General features: G+C 47.1%; 1 long non-coding RNA gene across 1 annotated transcript; it reads right to left on the bottom strand.

Annotated features, from left to right (window-relative positions):
- Nucleotides 1-382: 382 nt before the first annotated feature.
- LOC143783276 (uncharacterized) lies at nt 383-22,187 on the bottom strand. Its single transcript, XR_013217125.1, has 4 exons — nt 21,970-22,187; nt 18,915-18,969; nt 1,732-1,827; nt 383-553 (listed from the first exon to the last, which is right to left on the bottom strand). It is a non-coding gene; the product is annotated as an uncharacterized LOC143783276 (long non-coding RNA).
- Between the last annotated feature and the right edge of the window lie 3,140 nt (nt 22,188-25,327).

The following is a 25,327-nucleotide window of genomic DNA, read 5'->3' as shown; positions in this document are numbered from 1 at the left end:
CAGAAGTCACTAATGCCACTTCGTTTCAGGGAGGAAGCAGAGGCTGCAGCAGTGACTGTGAATTCCCATTGCATGCTAGGAATCAAAAAAATGCTATTGGGGAGTAAAAAAAAAACCAAAAACAGGCAGGAAGTCAGACAGGAGAGGGTAGGTTAGAAAATTTGTACCTGAAGTATAATTAGATTACTAAATTAAGACATTTAGAATGAAACTCTGCTTTGGTTTCTGACTGTCCCTTTAAGGTGAACTGATTGTTCGGCCCTCCACAGCAGTGCTAGTTTCTCATGTCGCCTCTCGAGAAAGTTAATTGTCTCCCCCCCTTAAACTAAATACATTTCATTAGCAAAAAGCTTTTAAATAATCTAGACTATTCACAAGCAGCTGCATTTGGAGAAGTAAAACGTTTATTACATGGGTCACATAAATTGGAAGTGCATTTACAACAGATGTTCTTTGAACAATTTATGCAACAACAGTAGGTGACTTCAGTGTCCCAGTGAGGGTTGCTGAAGGTGTTGCTAGAATTATCACTTGAGAATGGTATCTTCTTGGTCTGTAGTAAAACAAGAAAGATCACAATATTTTACTATGCATCATTCAATAAAACGTAATAGTCATAAGAAACTGGCCATTCGTGTATAGAACCAGTGAGGCTTGCTACTGTTGAGAATTTTCCACACAAGTTATTATATTTCCCTGGTGGGAGCATTTTCTGGTTTAGCAACAGAAGTGACTTATTTTAGTGTTATGCGGAGATCGGAAAGAAAATTAAAAGAATCAGGGCCGTATTAATTTTTTCATGGACTTAATAGAACTGGTAGTGAGGCCCATTCATCAACATGCTGTGTCAAAATGCAAAAAAATGCGGTGGCACACAAAGGTGTGCATGGGCATCTGCGTCTTAATCCAGATCAGAACGGTTCTCTCCAGTCATTTTGCGATGCCCACAGATGGCCTAAAGCAGATTTCTCCATTATCCACGACTGATCTTGGCACAGCTGCACAGGCATACCTGGCTGTATAGCATAGAAAGCGTGATTTTTGTGTAACAAGTTGTACAAGCTGGTGAACAGAGTGAGCCTGGCATCCCCCAACCAAAGAGGAGTTGCATCTATATAGTTAAAAGTCAAACCGCATGTTAGGACAAAATATGCTAACTTCTATTAACTCCTGGAAGTGTGACTTATGGGGATCATGCTTCGTGTCAATCAATACTTACTTGGTTAAGATTTTGACCACGGTGTAATTTAAATATATGCTACTGTGAGCAGTGTAACAGACTGCAGAACTGTCAGAGGACCTTTTGTATTGACTGCCCTAATGTCAGTAGACAAGAGGTTTAGAGCAGTAGGAGTTTGGAAACCGTAAGACCCAAGAACTGCTGTAGAACAACCTTTACCCTGCTGACCGGATGTAAGGCGAGATTTGGTGAAATAGAAAACCCACCATCACAAGATGCCTTGCTGAGGTTCCAAATGACTTGAGTCAACAAATGAAAACTTATTTTAGAGCAGAATTCAGACGGCCATGAAACACGGACCATATCTCCTCTCCCAAACTGAACAGCCACATATATGCCTATGAAGTTTGCGGCAGTTAGCCCATGACCAGTTCATGCTTCGCCGATGGTGTTTCATTATCGTATTTCCAACGTTGGCTGCAGGAGAACAGCCCAGCTGACAGCGAGCTGTTGTGTTGGGACAAGCCCCTCTAGCAAAGTCCATTACCCACCTGCCAATTCTTTTGCAATGCGTGCTGCTTCCTCCTGCTTCTTTTTTTCCTCAGCTTCTATCCTTCTATCCTCCTCAGCATATGGTTTTAAATATGCTAGATAGAATAAAGATAAAAAGCGACAAATAGAAATACTAAGAAATAAACTACTAAGCAGCAACAAATATACAGTGTAGAAAAGTGCAGGGAAGAACAGACATAATAGAGCTCTGTTATTTACCTTGAAGCTGTGTGCCCAAGGTGCATTTTTTTTCAAGCGTTTCTGCCACTTTTTTGCCGCAGCGGAAACGCATAAAAACCGCATTCCCATGCAATCCTATGGCATACCGCAGTTGCTGTGCCCATGAGGCGGTTTTTCGCAATGCGGAATCGCATAGCGGTAAAATCCGCAGCATGTTCATTATTTCTGCGGAATCACGGCGATTCCGCAGCCAAAGGATTGCATTGAAATGCTCACTTTACGCATGTGGCTATGCCCACCAGGCGTAAAGTGAGCGCTTCATGTGCGGCTGGTACCCGGGTCTGGAGGAGACTCTCCTCCAGGCCCTTGGAAGCCATATTTCTGTAAAAAAAAAAAAAAAGAAAAAAAAAATGAATTAAAATAAAAAATATGGTTATTCTCACCTTCCGATGGCCCCCGGCGGCTTCCGTTCCCAGTGATGCATTGCACGAAGGACATGGGATGATGTTGCGGTCATGCAACCGTGACGTCACAAAGGTCCTTCACACAAAGCATCCCTGGGAACGGAACGTACCGGGAGCGCCGATGAGGAGATCAGATCCGTAGGAAGGGGAGAATAAACATTTTTTTTTTATTATTATTTTTAACATTCTATCTTTTACTATTGATGGTGCATAGGCAGCATCAATAGTAAAAAGTTGGTCCCACTTGTCAAGCACTGTGCTTGACAAGTGTGACCAACCTGTCAATCACTTTTCCAAGCGATGCTTCAAATCGCTTGGAAAATGCAAGCATTCTGCAAGCTACAAAAGTTTGCAAAACGCTTGTGTTTTGCGGGAAAACGCATGCAAATTCCACATGCGTTTTACCGGCGACAAGGAGTTGCGTAAATGCTGTGGACATTTCCGCAGCATTTATGCAACATGGGCACATAGCCTAAATGGAATCTGCCACCACATCTGACCCATGTAAACTATTAATATGGGCACACAGGTTATAGACTGCTGGGGAGAGTGCTACCTGTATGCCTCATATCAGATGCCTTGTTGCGGATAACTCCTCTTTATCCCTTTATGTAAAATTACCTCTTCCAGGCTCTGGGGAGGACGCTGCCTGGAAGATAGCTCTGCCATCAGAGCTTAGTTTACATGAAGGGAGAGTTACTAGTGTGATGTGTAAGGGTATGTGCACATGTTCAGGAATTGGCAGCGCTTTGGAGGCAGAACATGTTCGCTGCGTCCAAAGTGCTGCCGGCTATTGAACGCAGGTGAATCCTCTCATCACTGAACCGTGTGGAATCACCGTATCCAATACATTGTAAGGGTGAGCTTTATCTTGCGGAGACTCGCGTTTCCGCAAGATAAATATGTTGCGGACTGGAAAGACGTGCCACATCTCCGTATACACAAGTGTTCCCCGGGTGTCTGCGCACGCATAGTGGGCATGGGATTTCTTGAAATCCCATCCACTATGCTGAAACATGTGGACACTGCAAGTTGGACGCTGCACAAGTACACAGCGTCCAACCCGCAGCGTTTACGGATCGTGTGTACCCTAATGGGCGCTCTGCTCTCCTGATCTCACTGCAGAGCTGTGTGTGATTATACCTGACATCTGCAGGTTCCTCTCAGCTTCCAGATCACAGGCAGACAGGGTTGCAATATTTTGCTCAATTTTGTGATGCCCTTACATTTCTTTAGATTCCCTTATTTATACACTTATTTTACTTAGTTATAGTTACTTAACCTTTTAACATCATGGTCCTGCCATCCCAGCAATTCTAATAATGACATTTCAGTAAGTCTGATTATTCAACGCCCCTTCTCCTCCCTCTGTGTCACAGCCCTGCATACCTTTCACATCCACGGCTGCTTCATCTCGGCACTCAGTTCATGCATGCTCGGTTTGGGACGGCCTTGTGACATTCAGCCCTGCTCACCGGGTGATGTCAGCGGTCCACGCTTGCGTTCCAAGCGCGGGGACCCGGAAGTCACTTTTTGTAGAGAGGCAGTCCGGCGGGTGATCGAGTATTTGTGAGTGCTCGGAGATTTAGTTTGTCACCACACCTGCATAATTTGCGACTGCTAGACAGATTGATTACATGTGGGGATTCCCTAGCAACCAGGCAACCTCCACATGTACTTATGCTGGCTAACAGCCGTAAATCATGCAGCTGCGTAGACAAAAACTAAATCTCCGAACAGTCACAAATACTCGGAGACCACCCGAGCAACGAGAATACTCGCTCATCACTAGTTATATTATATTTAGTCGCTGCTAAGTTTTTTTCCCCACTACTGACAGTCCACACCCTGCTACCTCATAGAAAATCCCTTTTGTTTGAATTTAAAATTTTAATACTTTCAATAAAATATTGCATTTTATATTTATGCCTATGCCTCTTTATCCCCTTTTGACTTTTGTTTTTAAAGTGGGATTTTGTTTATTAGGGATGCAATACTGTTGCAAAACAGCAGAACTCAAGAGCTGGAAAAAAAAAATCGTAGTTACTTACCAATAACAGTATTTCTCTGATCCCATGACGGCACCACGGAGAGAAGGATCCGCCACCGACAAAGCCTGTATATCACTAATCCTGCAAGCTGATGTTAGTGCTACGAGCAGAGAGGTTTTGAGGGACACGATTTTTAGAGAGGCTTGTGACAACGGCTCGAAGGGTGCCTTGGTCAATGCAGAGAGTACCAAGTTTAGATCCCAGGGAGATGTAGTGCAGTGGAAAATGGGCCTAGATCTACCTGAGGCTTTAATAAACCTCATTACCCAGTGATTCCCCGCTAAGTCGTAATTGTAAAGGGCTCCTAAAGCTGCTACTTGAACTTTAAGTGTGCTTGTTGCCAACCCCTTTTTCAACCCCTTCTGAAGGAACTCTAGCACTTCTTTGATTGGGATCTCCCCGGTTAAACTGGCAAAAATCTCCTCCAAACCTTCCCGTATGCCCTAGTAGTGACAGGTTTCCTACTTGAGAGTAGAAACTAGGTTTGCAGAGAATCCCTTCTTAATCAGAAGCTCCCTTTCAAATTCCAGGCAGTCATATTTTAGTTTTTTACTTGTGGATGATTCACCGGCCCCTGAGACAGAAGGTTTGGGATGTCTGGAAGAACCCAAGGGTCTTATGGACATTATCCGTAGCAACGGAAACCATGCTCTTTTCGGCCAAAAGGGTGCTATCATAATTACCCTTGCCCTGTCCTCCCGAATCTTCCTCAACACTAAGGGAATTAACGCAATTGGGGGGGAAAAGCATAGGCCAGTTGAAAATCCCAGGGAATTGAAAAGGCATCTAGGGTCACTGGGCTCCCCCATGGGTCGAGTGAACAGAAAGCGCGAGTTTTCCGGTTTCGACTGTTCGCAATTAAGTCTATTTCCGGGAGACCCCAAAGCTGTACTATGTGGTTGAAAACTCCCTGGTTCAATTCCCACTCCCCTTGCCTCAACTGTGTTCTGCTTAAAAAAAAATATGTGGCTCGATTCTCAGTGCCCTTGATATGAACGGCCGATAAAGAGGCTAGGTTGGACTCTGCTGATAGCAGGATGGATCTCATTACTCCCATCAATGCCCAAGACCTGGTGCCCCCTTGGTGATTCAAATATGCTACCACCACTTTGTTGTCTGAGAGCACCCTTACGTGATGGATAGGAGAGAGTCTAGAAAGTGGTTGATAGCACACTCTACCGCGAGGAGTTTTTTCATATTTGAGAAGAGTTTTTGCTCTTCCGACCAAGGACCCTGAGCAATCCGATTGCCTAAATGAGCCCCCCCAGCGCCAGGGACTTGCGTCTGGTCAGAGCTATAGATATTGGCCATACCCAAGGGACGCCTCTCGCTAGGTTGCACGGATCCACCCACCAAGCTAGGGAACGTATTGCTTTTGAGGAGATTTTTAAACGCTTTTCTAAATTCCCTTTTAAGCGAGGCTCTGCTTCTAGTATCTCCCATTGTAGGTCCCTGGTATGACTTTGGGCCAATTGGACCGCTGGGACACAGGCCGTCATGGATCCTAGTATGGACATCGCTTTGCACAAGGTGATGACCTGGGATCCCCTCAGTTGAGCTACTGTGTCATGCTCGAAATTTTCCCTTCGGGGAGACGGCATTCTTGTCTGATTGAGTCTATTGTTATTCCTAAGTACTGCTGTACTTGGGATGGGGTATTTCTGGACTTTGCCATGTTCAACATCCAACCTAGACTTGTCAGGGATGTCATCACTTTGTCCAACTGTTGACTGCAATGGAGAGAGGACTTGCCAATTACCAGGAGGTCGTCCAGATATGGGACTATTAGTATATCTTGCGCTCTTATGTGAGCCATGACCTCCGCCATCAGTTTCGTAAAAACCCTCGGGGCTATGGCAAGAACAAAGGGGAGGGCTTTGAATTGGTAATGGTTTTAACTCTCCTTGCATCATTAACACCACCCTGAGGAATCTCTGGTGATCTAAATGGATTGGTACATGGTAATATGCATCCTTTAAATCGATGACAGTCATGAAACAAGACGGATAAAGAGTTCTCACACAAGTTTTTATTGTTTCCATTTTGAAACTTTCCGTCACCAAGAATTTGTTAAGTTTTTTCAAGTTTATAATTGTCCTGTAAATTCCATCCGGTTTTGTCCGGAGAAACAGAGGGGAGTAAAAACCCCGTGCCTTTCTCCTCGTGGGACTTCCTGCAAGACGTTTTTTGTCAAAAGTCTGTACTTTCTGAAGGGCTAGTTGTTCGGCCTCTATTTTCCTTTGCGGGGTTATGACAAAGTGATGGGACAGTGTGGAATTTTAGCTTCAGCCCTGTTCTTATTATGTTTAATACCCATACACTCCCCGAAATTTTTTCCCAGGCTGTAAGAAAGTGGGTTAACCTCCCTCCCACCTGGGGCACACCCTCATTGGGGTTGTCTTTGTTTTTGGGTTTATTGAACATGAAGCCTTTTCCCTTATATCTTTTGTCTTCCCAACCCTCTTTTTGTTTTTTTAGGGGGCTTCCTGCACATAAATCTTCTGCCCCGAAAGGGCCATCTATAGGACTGGTTGGGAAACCCTGGGAAGGCCTTTTTCTTATCCCCTGCCTTTTCAAGAATGTCATCTAGGGTTGGCCCAAATAAGAATTCCCCTTCACAGGGAATGGAGCATAGCTTGAGTTTTGTTTGTAAGTCTCCCGGCCAGCTCTTGAGCCATAAAGCCCTTCTTGCCGCATTTGAAAAAGAAGCAGATCTTGCCGCTAGCCTAACCGAGTCTATAGAGGCATCCGCTAAGAACGCAGCTGCTCCTTTCATTATTGAGATCGTGTTAAAGTGATTCTTTTGGAGATTTATGTTTTAACTGTGACTCTAGGTGGTCTAGCCATACCATTGATGCTCTGGCAGTGCATGTAGCGGCTACAGCTGGTTTCAGTCCTCCTCCGACCGCCTCCCAAGAGCATTTTTAAGAATACCTCTGCCTTTTTGTCCATAGGGTCCTTCAGGGTCCCCATGTCTTCAAAAGGCAAGGCAAACGTTTTAGACGCTTTTGCAATAGCAACGTCTAGTTTTGGTGCTTTTCCTCAGAAAGAACAGACAGGATCATCGAAGGGGTATTTTCTCTTTGGAGTTAAGAGAACTTTTTTATCTGGCCTTTTCCATTCCTTTTTTATTAGAGACTAGATTGTGGCCCGATTCTAATGCATTCGGTATTCTAGAATATGCATGTCCCCGTAGTATATGGACAATGAGGATTCCAGAATTCGCGGCAGACTGTGCCCGTCGCTGATTGGTCGAGGCAACCTTTATGACATCATCGTCGCCATGCTGGCGGCCTCGACCAATCAGACGCGGGATTTCCAGGACAGACAGAAAAACCCTTAGACAATTATATATATATATATAGATTGTATTTTCTCATTTAATGGAAACGCCCTCCTTTTTTTTTTTTTTGTTCTAGGCCACCAAACATCAAATCTTGTGCCTTTTTTTGGCCCGAGGATCTACCAGCCCCTTTGTTGCCCTAACCACTTTTACTAAGGCATCTGTTTCTACAATAGGGAAGCAATTGCGACCCCCCTCCAAGGATGAGGAAGATAAGGGTGAAGAAGGTGAACTGCTTGAACTGGAATGGTCGCTATCTTCCTCACTGGAACTTAATTCCGGGGATCTACGCCTGGATTTACGTTTTCTTTTTGAGCTTTCAACCCCTTTGAGCGCGTCTTCCACCTGAGATTTGATTAGCTCCTTTAAGTCGGATGCAAATCTTGGGGGCTCTTCACATATGGTGTCCTCAATTCACGTAGTACAGAGCTTTTTCACCCATGTAGTGGGCAGCTCCATGGGACAGATCGCACATACTCTGTGCCTAACTTTTGCGGTACACTTCTTTCCCTAAGAAGACAAACCCCATTTAGAAGGTGGACTTTCACGGAGATCACTTACCCTCCTGCTGTAAGGGGAATACTGGTTCTGGCATAGGAGTTGTCTCCATTACTTGAACGGCTGCTGGCATCTCTGATCCACCGGAGCCTCTGCTGTGCTGGGATCCTGAACTGCGACGCTGGGAGGAGACATCTCTTTGCTGCTGTCGCTGCTGCGGTTGATGGCGCTGCTGTTGGTGGTGCTTCTTAGGAGGGGACTGCAGGGCCTGCTCATTCATGGTGAATATTGAGCACCGGCTCCGGCAAATGCCCCTCCTTTAATCCTTCATGCGGGCGGCGCGCCGCAGCATACATTGCCCCATAATGCAGCGTGCCGCCCCGGAAACACCTACTCGCGCCTGCGCACTCTGGATTACCCAGAGATGCTTTGTGGCGAAGGCATGCCTCACTTTCCCGGCGTCCAGCCCTCAGGAGGGAGCGTCAGAAGCGCCGGACAGCTGCTGATGCCCCGTAAGTCACGGCGTTTTCATGTGGGTACCTGCCGCCACCATCTCCTCCTGGCCCTATGTGGTCTGGCGGCATAGCGCCAGGAGACCGCCGTCCCCTCTTACCGGCCATAGAGATCTTTTAATGGAGAGGCAGACTGGACCATGCTTCACTGCCTCTCCCCCTGTCTACGCACGGAGCGCGCCGACCCCAGAATCGTGGCCTTTGGAGGGGAGAAAAAACCCACCAGGTCCGAGACAGGGCCCCCCCGCTGCCTATATCGGCCCGATGGACCCCCGGCATCCCACGACGACTTTTCCAGGCATGCTGCAAGTTCCCCGTCAGGGACAGGAAAACGAACTGATGTGGGAGAGAGGTACCGCCTTTTTCACCTGTAGGTTTCCTGTCCCTGAGGACGGGTCCCTCTCTCTCCGTGGTGCCGTCATGGGGGAAAGAAATGTTTTTGCAAGAATTCCACTTCACCTGTTCTGTGTTAGTTACATGTCTTGCACTGGTAACTCCATTCATGTAAAATAAGCTCTGGAGCAGTGTTTCTCAACTCCAGTCCTCAAGACCCCACAACAGGTCATGTTTTCAGGATTTCCTTAGTACTGCATAGGTGATGGAATTAATGTTTGAGCAGGTGATGGAATTATCATCTGTTCAATCCTAAGGAAATCCTGAAAACATGACCTGTTGTGGGGTCTTGAGGACTGGAGTTGAGAAACACTGCTCTAGGCAGAGTTATCTTGCAGGCAACATAATAAACATAGCCGGGAAGAGGTCATTTACATATAAGAAACATGAGTATTTCTGTGGAATAGACATCAGATCACAGATATCACGGTATTTTATTCAGCTTCCTATAACCTGTAGGCTCCCATGTAATTTTCATAACCAGCAAAATTCTCCCACGGTGCTAGCAGTAACGTCATGAAGGTTACAGCAGTTCATCAGCCGGCTCACACTGAACGGAGCGTGGAAACGGCCAGCAGCAACCGGCGATAACCTCTATGACGTTACCGCTAGTCACTGAAGTTGAGTCCCAAGCTCAGTGTGTCCTGGATATTAGGCTGACCAGTTGCAACATGCCACTGCTCAGCCATGTAATCCAGATGTAGCAGAGCTGGATTATGTTGGACAAAATAGATTGTTGCTGGACATAGCAGGATTTTTTTTTCATTATTATTTCAATCTTTACAGTAATAAATGGGAAAGAGGGTGGGGTGTTTCTTTCAAATAAAGGACTTTATTTGGGCTGCTTGTTTTTTACACTATGACTATAGGACTAGTAATGGGGGCATCTTATAGACACCTCGCCATTACTAACCCCTGGGCTTAATGTCAGCAGTCATAAAACAGCTAATATCAACCCCAACCCTATTACTCAACTGGCCACCGCACCAGGGAAACTGGGGAGAGCGAGGCTAATCGCCAGATTTGGAGCATATTGTGGATGCGCAGTTTTTGGGGCAGCTGAGGGCTGATTTTGTTAGCCTGGGAGGGAGCCAATATCGCTGGCCCCTTCCCAGGATATTACCATCAGCCCAGAGCTCTGTTTAACCCTTGTTGGTTAGAATTTATAGGCGAACCCTACGTCATTTCTTTTTGTTGGGGTTCCCCATAAACTAACCACTAAAGGCTAAGCAAACTGCTGTGAGCTGTTAATAGCCTGCAAACCTTTTGGGATACGGTCCCCTTTCCCAGATTATAAACATCAGCATCAAGCCTTGAGTTTTTCCTCTGCTGGTTATGAAAATTATGACGGAGACGACGCTTTTTTTTTTAACATTTATTTGACACAAGATGAACGCAGCAGGTGCTGAATACAATTCCCATCATTGTCGCCAGTGAGCTAAGGGAAACCAGGCGACAATGATGCAAGCTACCTTCAGCAACTGGTGCCTGGGAACAGCGTATGCTGTACAGCTTTTTCCCAGGGGCCGTTACGTGTCACAGTTGAAGGACGTTTTGTAGTCCATGCTGCTGAATTAAAATAAAAACACAAAAACGGACATGTCAGAGTGTTTTGCCCACAGACACAGTCCGTGACAACACACTGACATGTGCGCAGACCCATTTATTTAAATGGGTCTGTGTGTGTCTCCAATACATGTGAAAACTGTCACCACACCTACCAGAGACACGGAAGTGTGAAAGAGGCCTCATTCTTTTACTGCACATGTCTTTGAAAAGCCACCATGTAATGGAGCTAATACCTGATGCCAGTGGTTCCAGCAGGCAGGTCAAAGGCAATCAGCTCACTATTTACAGTAAGCACTATTTGCAGCTTAAGGCTTGTAGCTTAAGACTGGACAAGCCCTTTAAAACTAAATCATGAAGGTGGCTCAGTGGATAGCACTGCAGCCTTGCAGCGCTGGAGTCTTGGGTTAAAATCCCACCAAGGACAACATCTGCAAGGAGTTTGTATGTTCTCTCCGTGTTTACGTGGGTTTTCTGGCAGGGTCTCCGGTTTCCTCCCACGCTCCAAAGACCAACTGATGGGGCTCACAATCTAAATTCCCTATAAGGGACAGCGATAATGTGTGCAAAACTGTAAAGCGCTGCGGAATATGTTAGCGCTATATAAAAATAAAGGATATTATTAGTTTATGATGCATTGCACCTTTGGATGTTTTGGGTTGAGGCCAATATAGGATCCTGGTATTTGCACGCTTAGGCTATGTTCACACGTTCAGGATTTCCATCCTTTTTTTTTCCTGACTGAATCTGCAGGTCTCTGCAGAAAACGCAGGTGCGTTTTTTGGTGCGTTTTTGGTGCGTTTTTTGGTGCGTTTTTTAGTGCGGTTTTTTGTGCGTTTTTTTATGCAGTTTTCTCTGCAAATTGTCTGTGTTTGACACAAATAAAGCTTTAACTGCAGTGGGGGAAAAAAAAAAAAGAAATGATGTCATTTCCTTGTCCAACCCTTTTCTTCTTCCATCCTCCATTTTGGGACTAAACACCAAAATGAGTGGACGTGTTTTGAATGACAGCGCTCCGCGTTTTGCGCCGCATGCGTCACTGCAGCGCACGCATCCGGGCGCAGAGGACGCAGCAAGTTGCATTTTTGCTGCGTCCAAAATCAATCCAAAAAAGGACGCATGCGGCGCAAAACGCAGCGTTGTGCATGCGTTTTGCTGCGTTTTACTTTGCGTTGTGTGTTGGGGCGCCGACGCTGCGGCGCACAACGCAAATGTGAACATAGCCTAAGTGCCACGTGCCACGTATTTCAGTGCCACGTGCCACGTATTTAAGTGCCACGTGCCACATATTTCAGTGCCACGTGCCACGTATTTCAGTGCCACGTGCCACGTATTTCAGTGCCACGTGCCACGTATTTAAGTGCCACGTGCCACGTATCTCAGTGCCACGTATTTAAGTGCCACGTGCCACGTATTTAAGTGCCACGTGCCACATATTTCAGTGCCACGTGCCACGTATTTCAGTGCCACGTGCCACGTATTTAAGTGCCACGTGCCACGTATTTAAGTGCCACGTGCCACGTATCTCAGTGCCACGTGCCACGTATTTAAGTGCCACGTGCCACGTATTTCAGTGCCACGTGCCACGTATTTAAGTGCCACGTATTTAAGTGCCACGTGCCACGTATCTCAGTGCCACGTGCCACGTATTTAAGTGCCACGTGCCACGTATTTAAGTGCCACGTGCCACATATTTCAGTGCCACGTGCCACGTATTTCAGTGCCACGTGCCACGTATTTAAGTGCCACATGCCACGTATTTAAGTGCCACGTGCCACGTATCTCAGTGCCACGTGCCACGTATTTAAGTGCCACGTGCCACGTATTTAAGTGCCACGTGCCACGTATTTAAGTGCCACGTGCCACGTATTTCAGTGCCACGTGCCACGTATTTAAGTGACACGTATCATGTATTTAAGTGACACGTATCACGTATAAGTGACACGTGTCACGTATTTAAGTGCCACGTATTTAAGTGCCACGTATCCCACGAAGATTTTCCATGGAGAACAGACACATCCAGAGATATGTCTGCTCTCCACGGATGCAGCAACACACTGACAGGAGCCATAGTTCCTGTCGGTGTGTCACTGCGCATGCGCGAGCGAGTTTACCGGCGGTCATTGACCCCGGCACTCTCGCTTAACGGCAGTGCTGCGTGGGAAAGTTCAACGCAGCTGTACTGCCGTTAACCGAGACGCCGGAGTCATTGAGCTCCGGGACAGTACGCGATACACTGCTAGGAGCTTCGCTCCTGGCAGTGTATCGCCGGAGAGCAGGGGATCGGCGTGGGACACTCGTTTTATGGATTCTGCGGACAGGGAGTATGAATTTGCTTTATTATTTTGCGATTTTTTCCTGGAGGATCGAGGGCTTCGCCTACAAGTGTGCTGTTGGTGAGTATATACTCTGTGTTATGTGTTGTATGTACTGTACTGTGTGTCATGTATGTGTATTGTGTGTGTTTTGTGTAACTTTACAACTGTGCTAAGTCGCCGGACACAGGGACAACTCTCCCATCCTAATACCGGATGGGAGTAGTAGTCCATACGGCGACTTAGCACAATGGAGGCACTAGCGTCGCATGGGGACACACACGCACACACACACGCACACACACACACAGACACACACACACACACACACATACCAAATCAATCAAACGGCCGACACGATCCCCATGCGCCGGTATGCCTCCATGTCTCTCCGCCCACGCACTTCCAGCCCCGCACTTCCGCCGGCTTCCCCGCACTTCCGGCTGCAGCGGTTCTGCACAACAAACCGCAGTAAAACCCGCAGATATATTTTTGATCTGCGGGTTTTACTGCGATTTTGACCTCACAATGGAGGTCTATGGGTGCAGAACCGCTGCGGTTCAGGAAGAATTGACATGCTCCTTCTTTTTTCCGGGAGCTATTCCGCACGGCTTTTTTTTTTTAATTTCCGGACCATGTGCACAGTGTGTCCTGTTTTCCATAGGGTACAGTGTACTGTACCCTGCATGGAAAACAGCTGCGGAACCGCAGCGGCAAAACCGCCGCGGTTCCGCGGTAAAAAACGCACTGTGTGAACATGGCCTTAATCAAATATTGTAAACTATTTAAAGGGAACCGGGCAGCAGGTTTTTACTATGTAATCTGAGATCCCCATGATGTAAGGCAGTGGTCACCAACCTTACAGACCTTGAGAGCCATTTTCAGCTCAGAGCGTCGTCAGCCCCATTCAGCTCTTACCCCCCTCACATTAGTAACATCCAGAACCCCCATCATTACCGGTATAATAACAGCCAAAGATCAGAAAAGCACAACAAGGCAGGGGTTCCCATCGTACCGCCTCAGTATTCTCACATACAGCTTAAGGCCGGCCTCACACTAGCGAGTTTTACGGACGTAAGAGCGCAGAAATTACGTCCGTAAAACTCGCAAAATAAACGGCACAATTATTCTCAATGGGGCTGCTCCTATTAGCCGTATATTACGGTTCAGTATTATACGGCTTTCTACGGCCGTACAAAATCGCAGCATGCTGCGTTTGTCAACGTATTGCGCAAAAAAAAAAAAAAACATAAAAAATAAAAAAATAAAAATCGCTAATGAAAGTCTATGGGGGCGAGAAAAATACGGATTCCACACGGACCTGCAGTGTGACTTGCGAGAAATACGCAGCGGTGTTAGTGAAAAGTCGGTAATTCAATTGCCGGCTTTTCATTTCTCCTGCACAAACCCGACAGGATATGAGACATGGTTTACATACAGTAAACCATCTCATATCCCCTTTTTTTTTGCATATTCCACACTACTAATGTTAGTAGTGTGTATGTGCAAAATTTCAGCGCTGTAGCTGCTGAAATAAAGGGTTAAATGGCAGAAAAAAATTGGCGTGGGCTCCCGCGCAATTTTCTCCGCCAGAATGGTAAAGCTATTGACTGAGGGCAGATATTAATAGCCAGGAGAGGGTCCATGGTTATTGCCCCCCCCCCCCCCCCCCGTGGCTAAAAACATCTGCCCCCAGCCACCCCAGAAAAGGCACATCTGGAAGATGCGCCTATTCTGGCACTTGGCCATTCTCTTCCCACTCCCTGTAGCGGTGGGATATGGGGTAATGAAGGGTTAATGCCACCTTGCTATTGGAAGGTGACATTAAGCCAGATTAATAATGGAGAGGCGTCAATTATGTCACCTATCCATTATTAATCCAATTGTTGGAAAGGGTTAAAAAACACACACACACACACACATGATTTAAAAGTATTTTAATGAAATAAACAGCGGTTGTTGTAATAATTTATTGTTCTCTCAATCCATCAGGAACACCCTCGCTTGGCAAAATAATAAACGCACAAGATACATACCTTCAGATGACCTGTCACGTCCCACTAAGTAATCCATCTGAAGGGGTTAACTAATATTACAGGCACGAGCTGCGATAAACCACTCGCTCGTACCTGTAATCCCCGGGTGCTGAAAGGAAAGCAGGATCTGTACTTACATTGAGTCGCGGTGAGGCGCCCTCTGGTGGATGTTCTCATGAACTGCAGCCTGGGAACTTTTTCCCACGCTCCAGGTCATATGAGGACATCCACCAGGGGGCGCATCACCGCGACTGAAGGAAATGTAGGTCAATGACCTACATTTCATTCATTCGCCGGGGAATTACAAGCACGAGCACCGCTGCATTTAGCAGGGCTCCTGCCTGTAATATTAGTTAACCCCTTCAGATGGATTACTTCGTGGGACGAGACGGTTCACCAGAAGGTATGTATCTTGTGCGTTTATTATTTTGCCAAGCGAGGGTGTTCCTGATGGATTGAGAGAACAATAAATTATTACAACAACCGCTGTGTTTATTTCATTAAAATACTTTTAAATCATGTGTGTGTGTGTTTTTTAACCCTTTCCAACAATTGGATTAATAATGGATAGGTGTCATAATTGACGCCTCTCCATTATTAATCTGGCTTAATGTCACCTTCCAATAGCAAGGTGGCATTAACCCTTCATTACCCCATATCCCACCGCTACAGGAGTGGGAAGAGAGTGGCCAAGTGCCAGAATAGGCGCATCTTCCAGATGTGCCTTTTCTGGGGTGGCCAATAATCATGGACCCTCTCCTGGCTATTAATATCTGCCCTCAGTCACTGGCTTTACCATTCTGGCAGAGAAAATTGCGCGGGAGCCCACGCCAATTTTTTCCGCAATTTAACCCTTTATTTCAGCAGCTACAGCGCTGAAATTTTGCACATACACACTACTAACATTAGTAGTGTGGAAGATGCAAAAAAAAAGGGGATATGAGATGGTTTACTGTATGTAAACCATGTCTCATATCATGTCGGGTTTGTGCAGGAGAAATGAAAAGCCGGCAATTGAATTACCGGCTTTTCACAGATATCGCGCTGAATGAAATCTAAATACAGAATATATATATATGTGTGTCTCAATGACATATATATACAGTGGGGCAAAAAAGTATTTAGTCAGTCAGCAATAGTGCAAGTTCCACCACTTAAAAAGATGAGAGGCGTCTGTAATTTACATCATAGGTAGACCTCAACTATGGGAGACAAACAGATAAAAAAAATCCAGAAAATCACATTGTCTGTTTTTTTTATCATTTTATTTGCATATTATGGTGGAAAATAAGTATTTGGTCAGAAACAAACAATCAAGATTTCTGGCTCTCACAGACCTGTAACTTCTTCTTTAAGAGTCTCCTCTTTCCTCCACTCATTACCTGTAGTAATGGCACCTGTTTAAACTTGTTATCAGTATAAAAAGACACCTGTGCACACCCTCAAACAGTCTGACTCCAAACTCCACTATGGTGAAGACCAAAGAGCTGTCAAAGGACACCAGAAACAAAATTGTAGCCCTGCACCAGGCTGGGAAGACTGAATCTGCAATAGCCAACCAGCTTGGAGTGAAGAAATCAACAGTGGGAGCCATAATTAGAAAATGGAAGACATTCAAGACCACTGATAATCTCCCTCGATCTGGGGCTCCACGCAAAATCCCACCCCGTGGGGTCAGAATGATCACAAGAACGGTGAGCAAAAATCCCAGAACCATGCGGGGGGACCTAGTGAATGAACTGCAGAGAGCTGGGACCAATGTAACAAGGCCTACCATAAGTAACACACTACGCCACCATGGACTCAGATCCTGCAGTGCCAGACGTGTCCCACTGCTTAAGCCAGTACATGTCCGGGCCCGTCTGAAGTTTGCTAGAGAGCATTTGGATGATCCAGAGGAGTTTTGGGAGAATGTCCTATGGTCTGATGAAACCAAACTGGAACTGTTTTGTAGAAACACAACTTGTCGTGTTTGGAGGAAAAAGAATACTGAGTTGCATCCATCAAACACCATACCTACTGTAAAGCATGGTGGTGGAAACATCATGCTTTGGTGCTGTTTCTCTGCAAAGGGGCCAGGACGACTGATCCGGGTACATGAAAGAATGAATGGGGCCATGAATCGTGAGATTTTGAGTGCAAACCTCCTTCCATCAGCAAGGGCATTGAAGATGAAACGTGGCTGGGTCTTTCAACATGACAATGATCAAAAGCACACCGCCAGGGCAATGAAGGAGTGGCTTCGTAAGAAGCATTTCAAGGTCCTGGAGTGGCCTAGCCAGTCTCTAGATCTCAACCCTATAGAAAACCTTTGGAGGGAGTTGAAAGTCCGTGTTGCCAAGCGAAAAGCCTAAAACATCACTGCTCTAGAGGAGATCTGCATGGAGGAATGGGCCAACATACCAACAACAGTGTGTGGCAACCTTGTGAAGACTTACAGAAAACGTTTGACCTCTGTCATTGCTAACAAAGGATATATTACAAAGTATTGAGATGAAATTTTGTTTCTGACCAAATACTTATTTTCCACCATAATATGCAAATAAAATGATAAAAAAAACAGACAATGTGATTTTCTGGATTTTTTTTTCTCAGTTTGTCTCCCATAGTTGAGGTCTATCTATGATGTAAATTACAGACGCCTCTCATCTTTTTAAGTGGTGGGACTTGCACTATTGCTGACTGACTAAATACTTTTTTGCCCCACTGTATATACTGTATATATGTTTTCCCGAACATTTGAGCACATAAATCCATTAGATGTCGGTTTTGCAAGCCTGCGCGAAAATCTCGCAGTACGGATGCCATACGGATTACATACGGAGGATGCCATGCGCAAAATACGCTGACACACCCTGACTACGGATCAATATTTTGGGAACATTTCTTCGTATTACGGACGTATAATACGTGGCGTATTGTCTTACGCCAAGTGTGAGGCCGGCCTTAAGCACTCCTCTGACCCCACCCAATTTATTTATCCACCCCAATGCTAGACTATGCACATCCAGATCAGCTCTTAAGCGCCAAACTGATCACAAAAGTCACCATCTATTCTTCATAGCAGTTTGCTGAATGTGGTGCTAATGCACCAAGCTGGCAGACAGTTGCGACCCACACTTTGCTACCGAACCAAAGGTTGGGTACCCCTAAAGTAAGGAGACCCTGGTTCGAACAGTGTCACATTGCTACAATTACTGTCTTCTCTGCTATATATCGAGTAGTGCTCAGAATGCTAAGCTCGGTATAACCCCACAATATGGATTGGCAAAAAGCTGCTACTTGGTTGACCAGTAGGCATGAGACACTGTAGTGATAATTGTCTGCTGATCACACTGCTCCCCAGCCGACTGTTTGCCGGGAGCAGTGCGCTCCTTAAATAATAAGTTTGAGCTGGCCCAGCAATATGGATGAGCCGCTGGCCTAAACTGTGCGCTCCCTGATGCTACAAGCATTAGACCAATGCTGCAGAGGCAAGTCTGAGGAGTGCGGCATTCAACGCTGTATAGCAAACTGCTAGCAAGACTGTTGATAGATTGCAAGAGGTGGCCGGTAACCTTGGCAATTAGAGGGAAACAAAATTCAAAATTCTTGAGACTATACATTTTTTTTTAATTTTTTTAAATAATCGGCAAATTGTATTTAACCCTTAGCAATTTTACTCTTTGAATGAGATGAAGAAATCACTAAGTACAAGTCCCCATGCAAAATCAAATTGAGTGATCTGTATTTTCCCCATTATGTTAGCACCTATATCAGTGCCGGCTTATCAGTACACAGTTTCCAAAAAGAATAATGGGTTCAGTGGCAAAGTGAATACTTACAGAACCTTAGACTTCCATATCCAATCCCAAGCACTAGTGCAGAGTATCTGGCAAACTAAAAGATAATAAAGGGTTAGGGGAATGTTTTGCGAAAGACAAAAAAATTTGTTTTAATTAAAGGAGAAAAAAATAAGAATGTTGTAGCTGATACGAATTAGTGTAATATCTTATGTCTGAAGTGGTTGATGTTTATCACCCTACAACCACAATAACAAAGTCCCGGGTCCCTGCATGAATGGGACCATTGATCAATCTGATTATTACACCTGTGTACAAAAATAAAGAAAATGGTGCAATTAAGGCTTCTTTCACACTTCCGTCTTCTGCTGTGCGTCGTTGTGCAGTAAAATGACGTATCGACGGACGTCATGAAAATAGTGAAAAATGTGTGTGACAGAGAGAGAGACACGACGACGGACAGCGCAGGACCCGTCGATTACCGATTTTCCGACGTGCAGAAAAAACATTCCTCTGAACGTTTTCTCTGCACGACGGACCGCTATTTCCCGACGGATCCAGTGCACGATGGATGAAACGGATGGCCATCCGTCACTAATATGAGTCTATGGAAAAATGCTAATTTTTTTGCAGGATCCTGCATTCTCAAAAAACGACGGATTGTGACGGAAGTGTGAAAGAGGCCTTATGCTACTTTCACACTTGCGTTGTGTGACGTACGTCACAATGCGTCGTTTTGGAGAAAAAAGGCATCCTGCAAAGTTGCCCGCAAGATGCGTTTTTTCTCCATAGACTTCCATTAGACACGCATTGCGACGGATTGCCACACGTCGCATCCGTCGTGCGACGGATGCGTCATGTTTTGGCGGACAGTTGGCACAAAAACAGTTCCATGTAACATTGGCCGCTGGTACATGCCCACTATACGTGCACCCGTGGGCTCACCGGCAGAGACGGACATGCCGCGCGTCTTTCTAGACCGCAGCAAGGCAATTGATCTTGGGAACACGCAAGCCTCTAAAATAAATGTCACCCGTACAATCTATAGTCGCAGTGATTTTGCACGGTTCAGTGAACACATGCGGAATCACCTGCGTTCAATAGCCGGCAGCGCTTTATAGATGCAGAGGACATGTGCTACGTCCAAGGTGCTGTCAATTACTGACCATCTACACACACCCTTAAGGCTATGGCCTCTAAGCTTGTCACACAGTGCAGGGTCCTGGGAAGGAGACACCTGCAATACTACAGGAAACAATGGCGGCATCCCTTCCTCCCGTGCAGCAGGCGCAGACACCAGCCACCACAGGGTCACACAGGGGTCTGCTGCAGGCGCGGACACCAGCCACCACAGGGTCACACAGGGGCTGCAGGCGCTGACACCAGCCACCACAGGGTCACACAGGGGTCTGCTGCAGGCGCGGACACCAGCCACCACAGGGTCACACAGGGGCTGCAGGCGCTGACACCAGCCGTCACAGGGGGGCCTGCTGCAGGCACTGACACCAGCCGTCACAGGGGGGCCTGCTGCAGGCACTGACACCAGCCACCACAGGGTCACACAGGGGCCCGCTGCAGGCACTGACACCAGCCACCACAGGGTCACACAGGGGTCTGCTGCAGGCGCGGACACCAGCCACCACAGGGTCACACAGGGGTCTGCTGCAGGCGCGGACACCAGCCGTCACAGGGTCACACAGGGGTCTGCTGCAGGCGCGGACACCAGCCGTCACAGGGGGGCCTGCTGCAGGCACTGACACCAGCCACCACAGGGTCACACAGGGGCCCGCTGCAGGCACTGACACCAGCCACCACAGGGTCACACAGGGGCTGCAGGCACTGACACCAGCCACCACAGGGCCACACAGGGGCTGCAGGCACTGACACCAGCCACCACAGGGTCACACAGGGGCCCGCTGCAGGCACTGACACCAGCCACCACAGGGTCACACAGGGGTCTGCTGCAGGCGCGGACACCAGCCACCACAGGGTCACACAGGGGCTGCAGGCACTGACACCAGCCACCACAGGGCCACACAGGGGCTGCAGGCACTGACACCAGCCACCACAGGGCCACACAGGGGCTGCAGGCACTGACACCAGCCACCACAGGGCCACACAGGGGCTGCAGGCACTGACACCAGCCACCACAGGGCCACACAGGGGCTGCAGGCACTGACACCAGCCACCACAGGGCCACACAGGGGTCTGCAGGCACTGACACCAGCCACCACAGGGCCACACAGGGGCTGCAGGCACTGACACCAGCCACCACAGGGCCACACAGGGGCTGCAGGCACTGACACCAGCCACCACAGGGCCACACAGGGGCTGCAGGCACTGACACCAGCCACCACAGGGCCACACAGGGGCTGCAGGCACTGACACCAGCCACCACAGGGTCACACAGGGGCTGCAGGCACTGACACCAGCCACCACAGGGTCACACAGGGGCTGCAGGCACTGACACCAGCCACCACAGGGTCACACAGGGGCTGCAGGCACTGACACCAGCCACCACAGGGTCACACAGGGGCTGCAGGCACTGACACCAGCCACCACAGGGTCACACAGGGGCTGCAGGCACTGACACCAGCCACCACAGGGCCACACAGGGGCTGCAGGCACTGACACCAGCCACCACAGGGCCACACAGGGGCTGCAGGCACTGACACCAGCCACCACAGGGCCACACAGGGGCTGCAGGCACTGACACCAGCCACCACAGGGCCACACAGGGGCTGCAGGCACTGACACCAGCCGTCACAGGGCCACACAGGGGCTGCAGGCACTGACACCAGCCACCACAGGGCCACACAGGGGCTGCAGGCACTGACACCAGCCACCACAGGGGCCCACTGCAGGCACTGACACCAGCCACCACAGGGCCACACAGGGGCTGCAGGCACTGACACCAGCCACCACAGGGCCACACAGGGGCTGACCCTTCCCAGGGACGGGCATACGTGCTGCACATGGGGATGACCAAGCACTGTGGCCGGTAACGGGCCTAATGTCACAGACTTCTCCGTGACCACAGCTCTCATCACCCGGTGGAGCCGCCATTCCCGAGGGTGTTGTACACACAAGTATTCACCTTGATGAGCGGGGACACCTGCACCGGGGGAACCATCTTGTCTCCTCCAAGTGACACTGTGAGAGCGGAGCAGCCTGGGATAACAAGGCGGAGTGTAACGTCTGTACGTCACCGGATGTTCCTGGGACGGCGTGAGGCCTCATTGCCACACCTCCCTGCACCGGCTCCCTGGCGCCCCGCCTCCCGGCCTCACTCACGCCCCTCCTCCCTGCTCAGGTGTTCTGAAAATTGTCGGCATGTCGTAGATAGTAGGGATGGGCGAGGCTACGGAGTCACGTGGCGCAAACTGACCAATCACGGCCAAGCAACAGCTGAAGATGCAGGGTGGAGAGAAGAGGAGCTCTGGGCGGCAACATGCCTGAAAATTTCAGGGAGGGGCGTGAGTATGGCACCTGGGGGCCTGGTTAAAACCACAATAGTGAGGGAGGGGGCGTGACAAAGGGAGGGGGGCGTTACTATGCCCAGAAATTTCAGGGCGTCTTCATTTCTGCAAAGGGGGGTGATTAAAGCAGCGGGGAGTGACTACATGCCGAGAAGGGGAGTGTATACATGCCCAGAAATTTCACCAGAGGGCGTGATTAAGGCAGGGGGGGAGTATATACATGCCCAGGAAGGAATGTCAGTCCTGAACGTGCATTCATTGAACACTCAGGACAGATAGCCGAGAGGAGAAAAGCAGTTATGGAGGACGCTACGGCGGTGAGTGCGATTATCGTGCCGTGTGGATGAGCCCCTATCTCTTCACGATGCTGAAGTTGGTTTCTTATTCGTTCAGTTTCTTATTCGGCTATTTTTTATTTTCTGTTTTTTTCAGGTTTTTCAATAAAAATAAACCATTCTAAGTATATAATATTATGCGGTCATGTGCCCTCTTGTGAATACACTTAAAAACAGATAAAAATATTAGAAGGCTGGCACAAAAACGGGCATCAAAGTGGGCACTGAGGTATGGTATTAAAGGTGTTAAATGGCTTTGTGCCACTGATCTGACACCTGACTTGCATACCTTGTGATGCCACACATCAAGTTCCTGTCAATCCAGCCTGGCACAAATGGGTTCTGGGCATCAGAACTGGCATCAAAGTGGGCAGAGAACCAATTTTCACACATGCGAATAAGTAACAGCTATTTTTAAGGGGTTAAATGCCTTTGTGCCACTGATCTAACACCTGATTTACATACCTACTGATGCCCCACATGAAATCCATGTCACTCCAGCCTGGCACAAATGGGTTCTGGGCATCAGAACTGGCATCAAAGTGGGCAAATCGTACATTTTCACAAATTTGAATAAGTAACAGCAATTTTTAAGGGGTTAAATGCCTTTGTGCCACTAATCTAACACCTGATTTACATACCTAGTGATGCCCCACATCAAAGTCAAATCACTTCAGCCTGGCACAAATGGGTTCTGGGCATCAAAACTGGCATCAAAGGGGGCAAATCGCCCATTTTCACAGATTTGAATAAGTAACAGCTATTTTTAAGGGGTTAAATGCCTTTGTGCCACTAATCTAACACCTGATTTACATAACTAGTGATGCCCCACATGAAATCCATGTCACTGCAGCCTGGCACAAATGGGTTCTGGGCATCAGAACTGGCATCAAAGTGGGCAAATCGTACATTTTCACAAATTTGAATAAGTAACAGCAATTTTTAAGGGGTTAAATGCCTTTGTGCCACTAATCTAACACCTGATTTACATACCTAGTGATGCCCCACATCAAAGTCAAATCACTTCAGCCTGGCACAAATGGGTTCTGGGCATCAAAACTGGCATCAAAGGGGGCAAATCGCCCATTTTCACAGATTTGAATAAGTAACAGCTATTTTTAAGGGGTTAAATAGCTTTGTGCCACTGATCTAACACCTGATTTACATAACTACTGATGCCCCACATGAAATCCAAGTCACTGCAGCCTGGCACAAATCGGTTCTGGGCATCAGAACTGGCATCAAAGTGGGCAAATTGCACATTTTCACAGATTTGAATAAGTAACAGCTATTTTTAAGGGGTTAAATGCCTTTGTGCCACTAATCTAACACCTGATTTACATACCTACTGGTACCCCACATGAAATCCATGTCACTGCAGCCTGGCACAAATGGGTTCTGGGCATCAGAACTGGCATCAAAGTGGGCAAACAGCTCATTTTCACAGATTTGAATAAGTAACTGATGTTTTTAAGGGGTTAATTGCCTTTGGGCCACTGATCTGACACTTAAAATACACAGAAAGTGATGCCCTGCATCAAACCCAGGTCCCTTCAGCCTGGCCCAAATGTTTTCTGGGCATCAGAACTGGCATTAATTTAGGCAAACAGCCCATTTTCGCAGATTTGAATAAGTAACTGATGTTTTTAAGGGGTTAAATGCCTTTAGGCCACTGATCTGACACTTAAAATACACAGAAAGTGATGCCCTGCATCAAACCCAGGTCCCTTCAGCCTGGCCCAAATGGGTTTTGGGCACCAGAATTGGCATCAAAGTCGGCAAACAGCCCATTTTCACAGATTTGAATAAGCAACTGGTGTTTTCAAGGGGTTAAATGACTTTGGGCCACTGATCTGACGATTACAATTCACAGATAGTGATGCCCTGCATCAAACTCAGGTCCCTTTAGCCTGGCCCAAATGGGTACTGGGCATCAGAACTGGCATCAAAGTGGGCAAACAGCCCATTTTCACATATTTGAATAAGTAAGTGATTTTTTAAGAGGTTAAATGACTGTGGGCCACTGATCTGACACCATTATTACATGCATTTTGATGCCCTGCATGAAATTCATGTCACCTTAGCTTTTCCCAAATGGGTTCTGGCCGTGAGAATTGGCATCAAAGTTGGCATTGATTTTAATGATTTGAATAAGTAACTGAATTTTAAGGGGTTAAATGACCTTGGCCACTGATCTCACACCACTATTACATACACAGGCTGGAGACACACGAGCGATTTACACACTAGGAAAGTCTGACGAGTGCAATGCAAGTGTCATGTGAGTGTCAGGCGTTTTTTGTGCGAGTACAATCTGACTTTTCACACCTAACACCCGATCTACATCCGACTGCAGTGCGATTTTAACATGAGATTTTACATACAGAAATGTTATTAATCATTTACACATAGTTTTAAAACGTAATATTCTTCAAAACGTATATATATATTCTAGATAGATAGATAGATTAAAAGCCGGCAAATGATCAGCCACGTACATTTTAATCAGAGTGACAGGTTAGATTACGATAGAATAGAGATATACACATAGAAGAAATGTGTGGTGTGTGTGTGTGTATACATATATACAGTATATATATATATATATATATATATATATACAGTATATATATATATATAT

This window comes from Ranitomeya variabilis, chromosome 1 (genome assembly GCF_051348905.1).
Source record: "Ranitomeya variabilis isolate aRanVar5 chromosome 1, aRanVar5.hap1, whole genome shotgun sequence".
Classification (NCBI taxonomy): domain Eukaryota; kingdom Metazoa; phylum Chordata; class Amphibia; order Anura; family Dendrobatidae; genus Ranitomeya; species Ranitomeya variabilis.
Note: the sequence above shows the minus strand (reverse complement) of the source record. Positions and strands in the feature narration are given on the sequence as shown.